Here is a 16,186-nt window from a genome sequence, read left to right as displayed (position 1 = left end):
CAATGCTGGCCCTGACCTGCATCTGGGCAGTCGTAGAGATGATCCTCTCTTTCGGCAAGCCCAACTTCCTGAACCTGCTGACACTGCTCTCGATCCTGTCGATCTTCGTGCTGAACTACTTCGACAGTGTCCACGTGAAGGTCTGCCTGGCGCTGGCAGGGGCGTCGCTAGTGATGGATCTGGTCTGGCTGATCCTCTATACGGGGCAGTGGTTCTCGACGCCCGCTTACTCGGAGCTCAACTCGCGAATGGCGGCCTACTACCAGTTCTGCGTGGTGATGACGATCCTGTTGCTGCTGGTGAAGCTGCCGATCATCTTCGTGCTGTTCCGCAACCGGGACATCGACCCTCTTCGGGCAGAGCACGTGCCCTTGTTAGCGGGGAAGAGCCTCGAGCTGGGCCGAGGCGAGGTGTCGCCGGTGGCCTCCGCATTGAAATCGCTGGTGCCCAGAGCGTGATTCTAGATCATTCAGAAAGCCGTGCTCTCGAGGCCAGCCAGATGGCTCTTTAGCAGCTGGATGGTCTCGAGGGCGGTCTAGTGGTAGGTGGCGGGTTTCTTGGCCCGGCTGACCCGCCCGTACACCCGCGAGGGGTCGTACCCCCTCCCATGCTCGAACTTGCTCCGGGGCTCGTTTTTGAGCTGACGGATGATTTCTTCCTCCTCCTTGGTGCTGAGCTGATCGGGCTCCCTGATTTCCCTGATTGAGGGCTGCGAGATGAAACACCTTTTGGGGCGGGCGCGGGTAGGCTCGTGCCGAGACTGCTCGATGAAAAGCTGATCTATCTTGGAACTCCTGTTTTTGAGGGTCCGGCGAGCCAGCTTGACAGGCGTGGCCCTGCGGTCAGGGAGGAGATGCTACGTGAAGTTGGTATAGCACAAGTCGCAGACCGTGCAGCAGTTGCCCAGCCAGAACTCGTTCTTCTTGAGGCGGGCATACTTGGTCTTGCTGATGATCCCATACGCCTTGATAATCAAAAACGGGATATCCTCAATATCCATGAATTTTTTTTAGACCTGCTCCATCTCCAGTTCGTCGCAGATGTACTTGACCTCCTCTTCGGGGGTGTTGAATTAGCGCTTGGGGCGGGCCTGTGTTTTCTATCGCTATTCACGCCGCTTCGCCACCTACTTCCGCATTTTCAGGAACTCGGGCGACATGAGGGTCTGAGCCTTGCCCATGAAGCCTAGCTCGGTAGCACGCACGATGTGCCGGAACGGAAGAGGGTAGAGGTCGAAGGTCAGTCGCTCACAATTCCGGCAGTAGTTCTCATTGTCAGTACGAAGACCCGCGTTCTCCTCAATGACGGCCTTGGAAGCGTCTCTAAAAAGAATCTTCCTGAGGGAAAGTTTGTTTTCAGTACTGCCGATTGTCTAGGAGGCGGGATCGTGACGGCCGGCCAGTTTGATCTCTGAGGCGAACAGCAGCTGGATGTTGTCACGCTGGTCCACCCTGAAGTACAGCACCATCTTCTTGACCGTGATGTTGTCCGAACTGACGTTGGCGACGTGACTGGCGATGTTGTCGCATAGCCGCTGCAGGTCTGAGGAGAGAAGGTGTGAAGTCAGTTCTTCTTTGGTCAGGCAGAACAGGCTTTCGAAGGTGGCGATCCGCTCGTGAACGCTCACTCGCTGGTCACAGACCGGCTTAAGGGCGGTGCGCTTACTTACGAAACTGAAGAACGGACTCCAATCGACGCGGATAGTCGAGATGTGCTCGTCGCGGGGGTAGACAAACCGCTGGAAGATCATGGTGAGGCGGTGCCCTTCATTGTAGAGGGCAGGCCGAAAGGTATCCAGGGTCTGGAACTAGAAGACGTTGGTCTCCTCGATTTTGGGTTTGGTGGCCTCAAACAGCCGGGTGCAAGGCTCCTTCTTGGAGTTGGTGTAGATCGTCAGAGAGACGATATCGCTGGGCACCTGCCGCAGGCGATCCTCGAACTCTGGCAGGTTGATATGCTCCTTGGTCTTGCGGACGATCTGTCCGTCAGAGTTCGTGGAGTAGAGGAACATCGGCTGCGTCCAACGGTAGATCACCGTCTCTGGCAGCAGCACCCCGTGCGGCTAGGAGTGTCGCTTCCAGAGGTGGAAGAACAGCCATTCAGTGCTCACTGTGATGCTCATTAAATCCTCACAGGAAGGGCTCGTCGGTCACGGTCGCGTTTGTGACGGTCACTAGGTACGTGCTCTTAGAGGGCTTGGCCTCCGAGTCGTCTACTCGCTTCTGGGAGGATTCTGGGCCCTGCGCCTCTTCGGATTCTTGTTCGGCCCGTAGCAGGTCCTCGTCAGGGTCCTCGACGATCTGCTTCTCGATGCTGGTCACGGTGCAAACCGCCTTGAGCTTAAGCGTCGCAAATTCTTCGTTATCAAGCGCCAAAGACAACGTCAGCTCCTACTCGTCCTGCTGCACAGGGCTGTAAGTGTAAGCGAGTATCTGCTCGCCCTGCATGAGCCAGACCTCCAACTGGTCGTTGACCAGGCTGCTAAGTCTAACAGTGCGAGTGAATCCCTTTTTGTCCACGCACTCAAACTCCTCAAGACACTGTCTCGCAGACCCGAAGAAGAACTGCAGGATGAATCTTGACAGTCCCGGCTGGGGGCGGATGATGGCCAGCTCGCTGAGGGCGAGGGTCAGCTGGTACTCCACCTTGCGCATTGATTTTATATATCAGTCGCTGAGGACCGACTCGTACATTAACTCACAGTCAAGCAAGGCCTCGTCCTTTCCGCCTAGCCGGAACCACGGGTCCACTGCGAGCCTGAGGGTCAGCTCGACCACCCTTGGCAGCAACCTCGCCTGAGCCACTCCTACCACCTCCAGACAGGGGTTCGAGTTCACCTCTATCAACCAAGCCCGCAGGTCCTCATCCACCATGAAGTCCAACCCGAAGAGTTCAAAGCTGACCCCCTTGCTGCTGCACATGGAAGGAACTGTCGCTTCAAGGCAGGTGGTAGCGATCGCCTTCATTCGCTGGAGGATGTCCGGCATGGAAATTTCTGCTTTCTTGAGAGATAGATAGGCCGCGAATTATTAGTAAGTGAGTTTGTTGCCGGGTTCGTGCTGGCCGTAGTCGGGGCTGTTGGCCTGGATGGCGTCGTTCGTCAGGTGCACGAACAAATCATCCAGCCTCGCCATGGAAAACCTCCTCCCGCAGGTGCGCAGATACCCTTAATGGAACCAATACCCCCTGACCCTCCAAAGACCGAAGTCACGAGCATGAAATGTCTGATGTCGAATTTCCGCCCATTGTACAGGAAGGGAGAGGTCATGTATTCTTGCACTATGAAGGAATGCTATCGTAGCCTGGTCTTGAGCTAGCGGACCAACTGCCCGTGCGAGTTTATGAGGAAGATGCCGCTGCCTCGGTTGCTGTTCTAGCCGGGCTTGACGATCCACACCTTGTCGCGGCTGCTTTGCGTACAGTCCCTGAACCGAGCGAAGCTTGCACTTTCGATGCTCTAAATTGCAAACGTCAGAGGCACATAATCGAACACGTTCAGCTACCTGCCTTCACAAAAGCTGACAAGATTCTTGAGCAGCTCCTTCTTGTCACCAAGTTCGTGGCTATGCAACAGATGGTTTGATATCCTGAACTCGCTTATGTCAATGGACCGCAAGGATTTCGATTGCTTCAGGAAGGCTTCATCCAGGTGTTCAGGCTTATCATCCTTCAGTCTAACGGCACTCCAAAAGGCCTTGAACTGATCGAACGTCATGAGCCTGGAGTCACTGCTTTTCTAGAACTCATTCTCTGAAAGGGCCACCATCCGGACAGTCTCACCAACCCCTGCCTCGCTCGGTGCAGGTGTCACCAGGTACTCCTGAGAGACAGGTCTCTGAGTCCATATGACATTCGCACTGGCCATCTTCGGCACAATGATGACCTCTTTCTCTTCTTGAACAGCCCTTTGACCAGCCAGTCATTGTTACCATGGCCGATGTACACCTTTGTCTGGTATCTTGATTTTCTCTAGGGAATCGATGGGGCCAGGTTGTTGATGTGGTGGAGCTTGAGGTCTAGCAGCATCGCGATCTTTGATTTTAAGGGGAGGCATCGCTCGACCCTTTTTTTGAAGCTCAGCTTTGCCCCTGAGCGGCGTCTCGGCAGCTCAGTCGATCTAAAGGTGACAGGCTCGATCTCACTCATCCTCCCGCGGCTGATCTGGACAGTTTCCTTGTGCATCAGCTCGCATCGAAGCTTCAGGTCAGTGACCACCTCCAGCCCGATCCTGCGCTTCTAGTCGGCCCCGTAGTTATTAAAAAACTTGAGAGAATGCATGATCCGCTTGACTTGGCTCTTGATTTCCTCGAAGGGACTGTTCCTGGTAAAGCAGGTCTCCTCTCCACACAGGCACTCCGGGGCCAGCCTGCCAGACAGCGAGTGCCTGCGTTTTTACATTATTAACAATACAATTATCTGGATACCCTTCTGCTTTTAGCAACAGATCATTAGTTGTTATTATTTATATGTCGAAAAAAGAAGAGCTTGTTCACCACGAGCGGTGCTATCTAGGGGCTTTGCAGCTGTATGGCGAGGGGAAGTTCAAGGAAGCTGGCAAGGCTCTCAACGGAATTTCGTGTTAAAATGAAGAAATGGCGCAGATGATTGCATTCTTTCAAGGGCTATGCTGCAAAGCCCTGGGGCTGCATTAAAAAGCTCTTTAGTTTTTTTGGCAGGTGATGGATAACTGCCAGAACTTTTAGATCTGGAATCGAGCCCTCGCGAATATTCTTAAGCTGGCCCTCAAGCATTAGAACCTCGGGGGGTTGCGCAATGCTGAACAATGCTCGACTTTAATTTCGCATCGATTTAGTAAATATGTTCACCCTGTCAGTGCGGCCTTTAATTTCCTCTTAGGGGATCGAGCGAGGGGTTTTAACCAATTCAAACTTTTACTTAAAAATAGACGCAATAAAATTAACCTTCTCAACTTTTACAAAGCCTGCAAAATATCACACCGCCTAAATGAGGTTTAGCCTTTCGCCCCATTGCTGCTGGAGATTCTACCTCGAAAAGTACTGCAAAAAATACCTCAAGTTTTTACTGAATAAAAAGCAAATAGATTGTCCTTGTAAAACCGGGGCAGTATAAGCCCCCCATCTTCATTTTCTCTGCTTAAGAATTATAAAATCAAAGTCGCGAGCAAGAAGCGCAAGGAAAGGTAAATATAACCCGAGCGAAAAGAATTTTAGTATTTTCATTCTTATAGAACACCAAACGCAAGAGAATCTATCAAAAAACGCGAGAGTTCAAAAAAACTATTAAACTCAATTCGAAGAGAAAGCAAAGATTAAAATATAAAATTGAGTGCTGCTTTACGCAAGAATGGCACGATTGAAAATATTCTAAGCTCGAGAAGAGCGAGATTTCACAAAGATTATACCTAACAACAATAACGGTAGGAATCATGCAAAAACAGTCAAAAGATATTAAACGATGTTTTACAAAATAATTTAAAAAGAAGATTAAATTTAAGAAAAGTCTTTATAAATAATCTGAAAATTAACTTAAATCTTCGGATCTCGGATTAAACGAACCTCATATTCCCATTTCCAAAAAATAATTGAGATATTTAAATAAGACGATGTAAAAGTTTAATCAATCAAGGGCCAAAGAATAAATTAGTAATAAAGAAATGTTGACCTGAATAATCATAAAAATGAGTAGGAGTAAAATCTTCAAGACGAACATGAAATTGTTTAATAAGCGCATTCCGAACGATAGCCCTAAAGCTTAACCAACTAATAATTACAAAACAATTTTTCCCCATAACATTAATAGTAAAAGCAGCAAAAGGATTTAACTAATGTTCATTTATAAGCAAAAGAATAACAAGATTCAAGTAATCTATTAGAAAAAGGGTTAATAGATGTTAGGCGATTTGCATAAAGCTAATAAATACAGGACAAATAATAAATTCCTGCTATAGGACAGGCTGATTAACCACAGTTGTATCTATAAGCCACACATCTATAGAATGACCCACCAGCCCCGAAGTCCAACTATCTCTCAAAATTAACAAAGCCACCCTTACTCTCAACAGACAAAGCCGATTCCACACTGCCCAGGAAAACAAAGCCCCGCATTAACGTCAAGCCCGCCTAGAAAATCGCCATGATGAAGCAAGCACATCAGCTTTATCGCAAGAAGGAGTACGAAAGATGCGAGGAAGTGTTGTCCGGGCTGGACCCTGATAGAGAGTCGACCATTCTGAAAGGGAAGTGCTGTCGGAGGAGGAAGGAGATTGACCGCTTGGAGAAAGAGATCCTGGGGTTTTCGCAGGAGGATGCTGAGTTGTACGGCAGGCTGGGATGGTGGCAGGTCAAAGAGGGGGTCTACAAGAAAGGCATCGACAATCTCCAAAAGAGCCGGTCCCTCGCGCGTTCCTGTAGATACTCCATGAAATTCGCAACCACAGCCCTAAAACTCTCGCACCCTGAAAAGATGCGGGAGGCCAGATCATATCTTAGCCGATACGCAAACACAGAGGAGGCGAGTCTTTAATGTCGCATGCTTTTTCTCAGGCTGTTGTTTAAACTCGGAGAGGGGGAGGCGATGCTGGATTATGCGGGGCGATGGGAAAGCAGCCACAGTTACCTGGGCATAGAGCATGCCAGGGCCCTGCTCATGACCGGTCAAATATAGACTGCCAAGGAAAAAATACGTAACATGTTTCAGGGATCAGGCCTGTCCAAACTCAAGCTATGCTGCAGGATGCTCCTGGAAATGGGCTGTGAAGCAGAAGGCCTTAAAATCCTATAATTTTTCGAATCGAAAGGGCAGATCGACACCGACCTGATGCTGTAAAAAGGCAGGCTGCTGGAATCCCAAGGGAAATACGAGCAGGCGATCAATTGCTACGAGAAGGCGTATTAGACCCTTTAGGAGGATCTAAGCAGTCCGACAAAGGTCAGAATGATTCACTGCAGATGAGGTTGGGCCGGCTGCAAGAGGCACGAAGGGCCCTCAGCTGCAGTCGACATGAGCTGGACAGCAGGTCATACTTCAGCCTGTTGGTGGCACTGCTGGCGTCCTGCAAGAACTATGAGGGCTGCATCAAGGCTATCGACCGATACTTCGAAAGCCGGCAGATCGATTTACAGTTTGAGTTGCTAAAGGCACGCTGCCTGTACCGAGTCGAGCGTTACAAGGAAGCCCAAGAGATCTACAATGAGAATCTGGGGGAACTCAAGTAAGACGACCTGTCAATCTACATGTGCTGCATACTCGCCGGCCCGGACAAGACAGACTCCAAGCGGGTCATCTACCAGCTGGCACAGTCAAGACCTTCTGCCTTGCTCTACTACAATATGGGGGTGGTCCTCTCCAGTTTGGAGGAATACCAACGCGCGGAGTTTTACTTCAAATAGGCTTTGAAACTGGACCCCTCCTTCGCGGCAGCCTCCTACAACCTGGGCCAGTGCATGGCCGTCAGCCTGGAGTTCAACGAGGCCGCGCACCTCATCACCTCAGCCCTGCAGCTCTCAACCAACACCCTCTGGGAGGACAACCTCAAGACAATCCGCAACCTGCACGCCCTCAACTCCGACTAGTTTTGATTTCAGAAGATGGTGCTCAGCTTGGCGTTGATGGTCTTGGCGATCGTGTTGCGGGCTTATCTGGGGGGCAGGATCACCTTGGGCTCGGGGTATTCAGTGCGCATTTAGGTCTATTGCCGTTCGCAGGCCCGGCAGAAGCCCACGTCGCAGCTGCTGCAGTGTCGTTACATCTCGCTGCCGCAGGTCTCGCAGAGGAGGGTTCGGCTGGCGTGGTCTTGGTCGTCGCCCATGCAGAGAGGGCAGTTGGCACAGTCTTAATACTTGTAGAACACGTATTCCAGGTCGTCACCGCCCTGATGCTGGTACCGAGAGGGCTGTATGCTCATACTGAAGTCTTCCTCCTGCCTGCGCAGGCCCGTGTATTTGGCCCCCTTCTGCTCAAATTCATTTAGTTGCTCGTCCACGGCCCTACTTCCAGCATCAAGCTCCTTTTCTGCTAGAAATCTTTCCTGGTGGCGAAATATTGCTGCTCCCTCGGCCTTTCGATATGGCTCTAGAGTGATCGCAGCCCGCTCGTCTCGCCGAAGTCGCGGAGCTGGCTGGCCCCTACGAAGACCTACCGCTCGCGATGCACGCGGTCGATCCGGTGCAAATGCTTGTGCTTGCATTAGTCGCTCTCCAGGATGTGGTTAATTTCCCCCATGATGATATTCCGCCGCTCACTTTCGATCTCAGCTACTTTTACTTGTTCTTCCATGATTTCTCGAGAGTCTCGGGGCATGATCGGCGTGTAGTCCTCGTGGTTGTAGTCGAACACCTTCAGTCTTCTTTTCCGCTCCTTGATGGTCGCCCTGGCTTCATTAGCAGATGCGGTTTCTTTCACGATGCTGTCAATTTAGATCCGCTCGACCTTCCGAGGTTCTGGGAATTATTCCTATTCGACTTAGAGTTAGGATACTTTGTGGAGCAACCTGGCTCGGTGGGCCTTGGGCGGGTTTGGGTCTTATGCTTCATAGTGGGAGTAGGAATTTTTTGGATTGGGTTGCTCATATGCTTGTCGAGGAGGAAGAGGTGCGGGCTCAGAGGGCAGAATCGGGTCGACTATTTCATATATTTTTTCCTGGCCGGGTACCTTTCTGGGCTTCATACGAAAAGGCACATCTTTTTTCTTGATCCTTTCCTCCTCAATTTAGAACGGCAGGGCTGAATCTAGCACAGGCTTGAAAAGCTCAGTGGTGTTTTGACTCCCGACAAATATCTACTCGACAGGCCGGATGTCCACGGGAGCCGGCTCGATAGGGGCGGGGATTGAATGGTTGAGTTCCTAGAAATCCTCTTTAATGATTGCGGGCTATGATTTCTTTGCCGGAGGAGGGGGCGGCAGTACATCAATGCTGGGTTTCCGAGGCTATCGATCCCTCGAACTGCTCTTTTTTATCCGGATTGTCCGCTTCCCCTTGGAACTCGAACTGACCCTGCTGTACTGCGAACTTCGGAGGTCGTGGTTCAGCGGGTTTATGTGTGAGACTGGGGAGGAAGGGTGTAAGGTTTGGTATCGGGATTGGTGGCTTTATTGATGTTGGTGATGCTGGTGATGTTGGTGATGCTGGTGATGCTGGTGAAGCATGGTTGTTGGCATTAGTGATGGCACAGCTGCTGGCATTGTGGCCATTGGAACCGTCATTGGAATCTGCATAGGCATGGGCTGCATCGTAACCGGCATGGACATCGGCATTTGCATGTGCTGAACAGATCCAGCCACCCCTCCTCCAACTGCCATCTCCTGAGATCCAGTCGAGTTTTTTAATTGGCTACTTTTCTCCTTCTTTTCAGAGATGAATTTTTCCTTGCTGCGGAAGTTAAGGGTGCCAACAGGAACATGCTGGCTGGAGGATTCGTTGTGAATGCTGGTTTGAGAATGCTAATGATGATGTTAATGGGTATGAGCCTGAGAGGCATGGCCATGCGCCTGCCCATGGACATGGCCATGCGCGCTCGAGGCTTGGTACTGGCCGACCATCTGATATGGGTTGTAGACCAGTGGCTGGGTGGTAACCGGCATCATCATGTGGGGGTTGTAAGTCGGGTAGTTCATGTTGCAGCAATTAATCAAATAAGCACAGTAGAGAGATTCAGGCGGCAGGAAGGCAGCCTCGCAGGAGAAAAAGGATATTTCGGGGTTTGTTTTTTTATGGGGTTGGGCCGGGAGGCCGCAGATGAGTTGGCGCTTGGAGGGGCGCTTTGGGGTTTGGCAGAAGACCTGGGCCATGAAATAAGAGTAAGATTGATTGATTTACTGGGTCAAAAATCAAGGTCAAAGATATCGTTGTCTTCGTCCATTTTGGGACGATGCTTGCGTTTCCTGTTCACCCGAAAGTGGTTGACGGGCTAGGGTACGTCCAGTCTCTGCAGGTAGATCTACTCCAGCCCAGTGCCCCTCTGCCTCCTGGCCCCCAGTTTTTTCCCAGATCCCACTTTCAATCCCTTTCTTTTTCTTCCCTAAGCTTAATCCTACCTGAACTTCTGGGCCGACCCGTCCTCTTAGTCCGACATTTCTCTATCCGACATTGACCTGCTGAGGGATAACTCTTACTCCTCTGCCAAAGGGTCATTCCTAAGCTTAAAGTCCAGCTCCTTCATATCCGAATCAAGGTCGCTCCCGTAGTTGTGCTTGGGGAGAGGCCTGGCTCTGGGCAGAGGCGGTTTTCGAGAAGATTGTGGCTTCTAGGAGCCGGATTAGCTATCCTTGAAGTTAATGTAGTGGTCGTGTTCTTCTGAATCCGGTTGGAGCAGGTTCTTATTGGTCGATTGGGGAACTGACTCATCTATCAAAAATCGATTGGGCTGCAGTTTCGAGTGCCCCTGATACTTGCTGTCCTGTAATTTATACCCGCTGAGTGAGTCCTGGCCGTCTGATTAATCGAACCGGTCGGTGATGGTGGCTCTAGGCAGATCTTCTTTTTAGTTCAATCCAGAGCCTTCGCCATCGGCAAAAGGCTTTGACTCGAGCGCCTCTGACGGGAGTGATTAATCGAACTGCCCGACATGTCTCATCTTTGGCAGCCGCGGCTTTGAATCTTGATTATACTCTTCTCGACGCCTGTCCCTTTTCGGATACTGATCCCTCAAAGGAGCGACATCGACCAACTCAGATACTTTCGCACGATCTGGATACTCGTCATCCAGAGGGGTGACTTGTCCTCCTCGATTCTCTCGGTCTAGCAGTTCCTTTATGTCATTGTGCGCCGAGGGCAGTAGATTATGACTGGAATCGTTATGACTGTCTTGAGGCTGGATTGCCCTTTTGCCTTATTTCTTGTTGGGAATAAGAGAAGGCCGTTTCGTTGATTCCTGGAGATCCTTGGAATTGTTGTAGCCTGGGCGGTGGTAGTGCTCGTTTGGCTGGCTGTCCTGAACGGCCCTCGGCTTCGAGTCAAACCCTTTTATTATAGAGCTCGTAGATCTCCCCCTTTTTTGGGTCTCCTGCCCTTTTTGGCTTCCCTTGATCAAAATTTTGTCCTTGAAGGAAACCTGAACCTCCTTCAGATCATAATTGATGCCCAGTTTCTTGAAGATATCATCATCTTCGTGTTGAGTGCCGACACCCGGCATATCTTCTTCATCTTTGTCTTGCTAAGTAAGCACCACGTGGTCAGGGCTGTCTGAAAGCGCTCCTTTTTTCATTTTGATCCGGTCGTAGATATCGTGGAGTGTGTCTTCGTCGGGTAAGCTGCGCTATCGTTTTGCCCAAATTGCTCTGTTTTCCATGACCGCGCGGTAGAACTCTCTGCGCTCTAGGTCGTTCGCTAACATGTCGTCAACCGCCTGATCCCCCAGCACTCTCTTCACCAACGAAATCTTGCGGCTGTCGTCAGGCTCGGACATTTCTCGTTTTTTTCGATCTGCCCTCAGAAAATCATCATCATCCTCATCCTCTTAATCCTCCTCCTAAATGCCAGGCAGCCCCTTCTTGCCCCCTTTCATGCGCTCTAGCACTTTAAGTTTAACCCGGTTGGTCCGACCCTTCCCATCGCCCATGACAATCTCTTCAGTGACTTCTGGCTGGATATTAAAATCGAATCCAGAGCCGGCCTTCCATGGTTTGTCCGTGATCCCGTGGTCGATCTCGACACTGCTATCGAAGAAGCCTTCTTCCTTAGGGATATCGTAGATCAGCAGCAAGGATGTCAGCACGCCTTGGATCAGCACCCCAATAGCGCAAACGAACGGTTGGTTGTGGATATGCTTGCCAGAAAGAGTTAGGCCAGCCGAGACCATGGCTGGCAGCAAGCAGAGCAACAGGTCCGCCATGGAAAAAAAATTCACCTGCCAGAAAAACTCATCCTGCTTTGAGGTGTACGCCGAAAAAATGGATTTGCTCAGCAATCTGCCATAGAGCAGCCGGTAGCACTTAAGGTTGACTACTGAACAGCCCGTGATGGCCAGCCGACTCCGATGGCAGTCGGTAGCCTGATCCCATTGCTTGAATTTAGGGTCTTCCAGGCTGACGCCCATTCTCCATGCGAAAAGAGCCCCGAGGATGAGCTGTAAGGCTATAGCAGTAGCGATCAATGCGAGGGCAGGTGCTTTAAAGGAAGTTGTTTCAATATCAGTGGCTAACTCGATTGTGTAGTACACCCAGCCTGCTAGCTCAAAAAGGGCTGTGAGGGCGATTATGTTAGGCACGACGGTCATCGTTCGATGACAAAAGCTGAGGCCGCCTACTGCCGCCCCTATGAACAGGGTCACCAGAAGAAATGGGGTTATGATCAGTTTCCCAGAAAATCGTTAGCAGACACCTTGGTTCTCGATCAGCCCCTCAGGACAGCTATCAGCACAGCCCGAGGGTGTAACAAGGCCTTGAAGGCAGGCTGTACAATTGTCAGTGCTGCCAGTACAACTTTTGCACTCTGCCGCACAGGGATAGCAGATCTGACTGACCTACAGTGTGCCCGCAGGACATGCGGCAAGGCAACTGCCTTGCGAGTTGGTCAGCCCTTGATTGCAGCTCGTGCATGAAGTCTCTGAAGTGCAGAGTGAGCACCCTGCAGAGCATGGCAGGCAGGAGGACACCCCTTGATAGAACCCGTCAAGACATCCAGTGTGACAGCTGCCGAGGCTGTAGCTAAACCCGGCCACGCAGTCAAGGCAGTAGGAGGCAGAACTGCACCTGTTGCAGGGCTATGAGCAAGCCAGGCATTGCCCGTTCGCCCCGTAGAAGGTGGCAGGGCAGGGGTTATAGCATGACTGCTGCAGAATGAAGAAACCTGATGAACAGCCGTCGCAAGAGGTGGAGGAGGTGCATTGCCCGCAGCCTGAAGAGCAGGAGGTACATGCGGAGCCGACTTGGTAGGTGGCAGTCGGACAGCTATCGTAGCATTGTCCACTGGCAAGCAACTTGCCTGAGTCACAAGAAGAACAGGCTGTCAGCCCTGTGCACGCTTGGCAACCAGTAGCGCATGCCGTGCAAACCCCGCTGTCAGGAAACTGACCGCCTGGGCAGCTGCCGGCACAGGCATCATTAAGCAGCACGAAACCGTTACTGCAGGCCGTGCAAACAGTACTACTCGAGCATGTGTCACAGTCTGCCGAGCAGCTTGCGCAAATCGAGCCTGACTAGAAAGAACCAGTAGGGCATGTGCTGAAGCAAGCCGATTGGTAAAGCAAGCTTGGTACGTAGCAGGCGGTGCAAACAGTGCTGGAATTGCAGGTCTGACAGGACTGGGGGCATGGAGTGATGTTGTTACTGGCCTGTTCCGAAAGAAACCCATCCTGGGTGAAGGTCTCAAGAGGCACAGTAACAGATTGAGTGTTCCGATAGCCCTCGATAACGAACCGGATCTGCCTGTCGGCAGGGAAAGTGCCGAAAGTCATCACCGCCTTGATCTTGTTATTCTCCTGAGTGCAGGTAACCCCATTCACCCCTGCAAGTGCCCTGCAGCTAGCTGCGGTAGGCATAACCGCGGCAGGCAAATCCACCAACAGGTAGTCGTTGCTGACCCGGTCGAATAAGAAAGTCACCTGCAGCACCAAGTCTGATTCGGAGTTGATTGCGGCGTTGGCAGGGCTGTAGGTGACGGTATTGGTGGCTGGAGTGGTCATGGTCACGATAAGGTTGGAAGCTGTTGCGGTCAGGCTTTAGATACCTGAACCGTCTTGTGCCTTAGTGTGGAATTTGAAGGGAGGCGTGGGTTTAAGACTGAGAGGGTTGGTAACCCCGCTGATGCTAAATTTAAGCTGGGAGTTTGCCACCTTTCCGCTTGAGAAGCAGCCGCTCGATGTGACAACCAGAGAGGAAACTGAAACTGTGCAGCCTGCGTCCAGAGTGGAGTCTTAAACTGTCAGGACGGGAGAGGGCAAGCTGAACCCTGCAGGGAACTACAGCTGAAAATTGGCGTTCGGTGGGACAGCCACGCTGACACTAATCGTGAAAGTATAGGTAGCAGAGTCGCCAACCAGCAGTGAATCTGTGGCAAACTAAAAATTTGTAGGATCCATCGGGAAGGCTGCTATCGAGACAGCGATCCCTGAGGTGACGTGGTCGACCAACGTCTCTGAGTCGTTTTAGTCGTAAAATGTGCGGATCTGGAAAGAACCGGTTTGGATGGCCGTCGGAGGGTTTACCAGGCCCGTGAAGGTAACTGAAACCTGGCCTGCTGAGAGGCCGCTTGAGAGGTTGATCGTGGCCTCAGAGGATGTGATGGAACATGATCCAACTCCACTGCTGCAGCTTGCGCTGCTTGACCCGAGCTCGGCAGGGATGACCACTTTGATCAGAGAGGTCGAGGAAAGGGCATTGACTGTGGTGAAGGTCAGCACCCGATTCTGCACTGCAGTAGGGTTGCCATCTGAGGGCACGAGCGTGAAGGTGGTGATGCTGCCAGCCAGGCAGGTGATGGTGTGAGTGGATTGGTCGATAGGATAACTGATCCCTCCCACAACCGAGTAGGAGGTAACGGTGATGGTGGCGGGCTTCGTGGAGGGAGGATTGCGGAGGTTGAAAGACCTGATGAAGACGAGAGAAGTTACGTGTGCCGCGGCGACAGGGGAGAACCGAAATAACCCGGGGCTCGATGATTCGAGGGTTGGAGGGTTGGTGCTGCTTTGGTAAGTGAGTGTGAGGGTACTGTCGTGGGTTACTTCTAAAGCACCAAGTGTTCCGCCAGGAAGAGGGTTACGCACCTGGAGGGTGATGTTGACGGTAGGACTGCTGGCAGAAATCTGGGTGGTCAGCCCATCCAAGTTGAAAGTAATGAAAGTGCTTGGTGAAGTCACTGTGAGGGAAGGGGTACAGCTCTGCACTTTTCTGTTCTCGATGTTGTCAAAGACTGTCACCGTGATGGGCCCGAAAGGAGCCTCGCTGGGAGGGTTGTTCATGTAGAACAGAGAAATTTGGATAACGGTGCTGATGTTTGCTGTGGTGACTGTAGTCGAGAAAATCTGTCCGCTCTGGAAACAAGTCACTCCTGAGATCTGTGGGGATGAGCACTGGATGGAGGCACCGGTCTTGACGTTGTTGCTGATGGCGGAAGAGAACCAGTCTGGGTATCTCAGTTCGACAAGAGAGTTGGCCAACACGGTGACTGCTGGCGTTATCGTGAAGGTATGAGTAGCCTCGGTGGAGGAGGACTGGATGCCGACTCGATCGACACTGGTCGAGACCGAACAAGCAATCGAGTTGACTGTGTAGGCGATGATAAACAGCTACGATCCAGCAGTTCCAGTGGAGTCGATTACCACCAACGCCAGCTGGACGTTTCCTGAAACTTTGGGGTTGTCCAGATTAAATGTGAAGGCTAACTGCGTGATGGTCGAAGAAAGGCCCAGCCCCGAAAACAGGATGGCAGGGCTGCCTTGGTAGGTGCTGGCAGCACAGGTTACGGGCTGGAATGGCCCTGCACCATTCGACTGGAAGGTGCAGGAAGAAGGGTTGACGTTGGGGTAGAGGGTACTCAGCCGGATGTATATCGTCGAGGCTGGACCCAAAGTGACTGTCCTCTGAAAGCTCAAGGAGTACTGAGCATTGACACTGAGGGCAGTGTCAGGGCTGACCGTGCCAGACAGAAGCGTGCAGGCTGTGACCGCCAGGATTACAGGCAGCATTAATAATGTGTCATTCCGCAGTGAACAAAGCAGTCCATTCTCCCCGAGCAGTCTCCTTGATCTTTTCGATTCTCCTCCGATTTTCATTCATCCTCTTCTGCTCGCGGTAGAGGTCCAACCGACACTGAATCAGCTTTGCTTTCTCCTACTTTATAGCCTTTTGTAAACGCTATTTGACGCGATTACCTTACAGCATGTTTGTCTTCAGCTACTCGAATGAAAACTGGGTGATTTTTTGCTCTGATGCGGGGGTCAGCTGCTCGTGTTGCCCCTTGATTCCTGCAAAGGCCTGCCCTGCTGGAAAGGGCTCAACCAGGGCCTTCTGGAGAGGCAAACTGTAGAAGCTGATAATCTATGCTTGATTCATTAATAGTTTTTGAAAACAAAAAATAGAAAATATTAAGACGATTGAGGGGTTGGGGTTGGGGTTGGGGTTGGGGTTGGGGTTGGGGTTGGGGTTGGGGTTGGGGTTGGGGTTGGGGTTGGGGTTGGGGTTGGGGTTGGGGTTGGGGTTGGGGGTTGGGGTTGGGGTTGGGGTTGGGGTTGGGGTTGGGGTTGGGGTTGGGGTTGGGGTTGGGGTTGGG

The sequence above is a fragment of the Hippocampus zosterae genome, unplaced genomic scaffold (genome assembly GCF_025434085.1).
Source record: "Hippocampus zosterae strain Florida unplaced genomic scaffold, ASM2543408v3 HiC_scaffold_387, whole genome shotgun sequence".
Taxonomy (NCBI): Eukaryota; Metazoa; Chordata; class Actinopteri; order Syngnathiformes; family Syngnathidae; genus Hippocampus; species Hippocampus zosterae.
The sequence above is the reverse complement of the archived record's forward strand: the minus strand, read 5'-3'. Positions refer to the sequence as shown.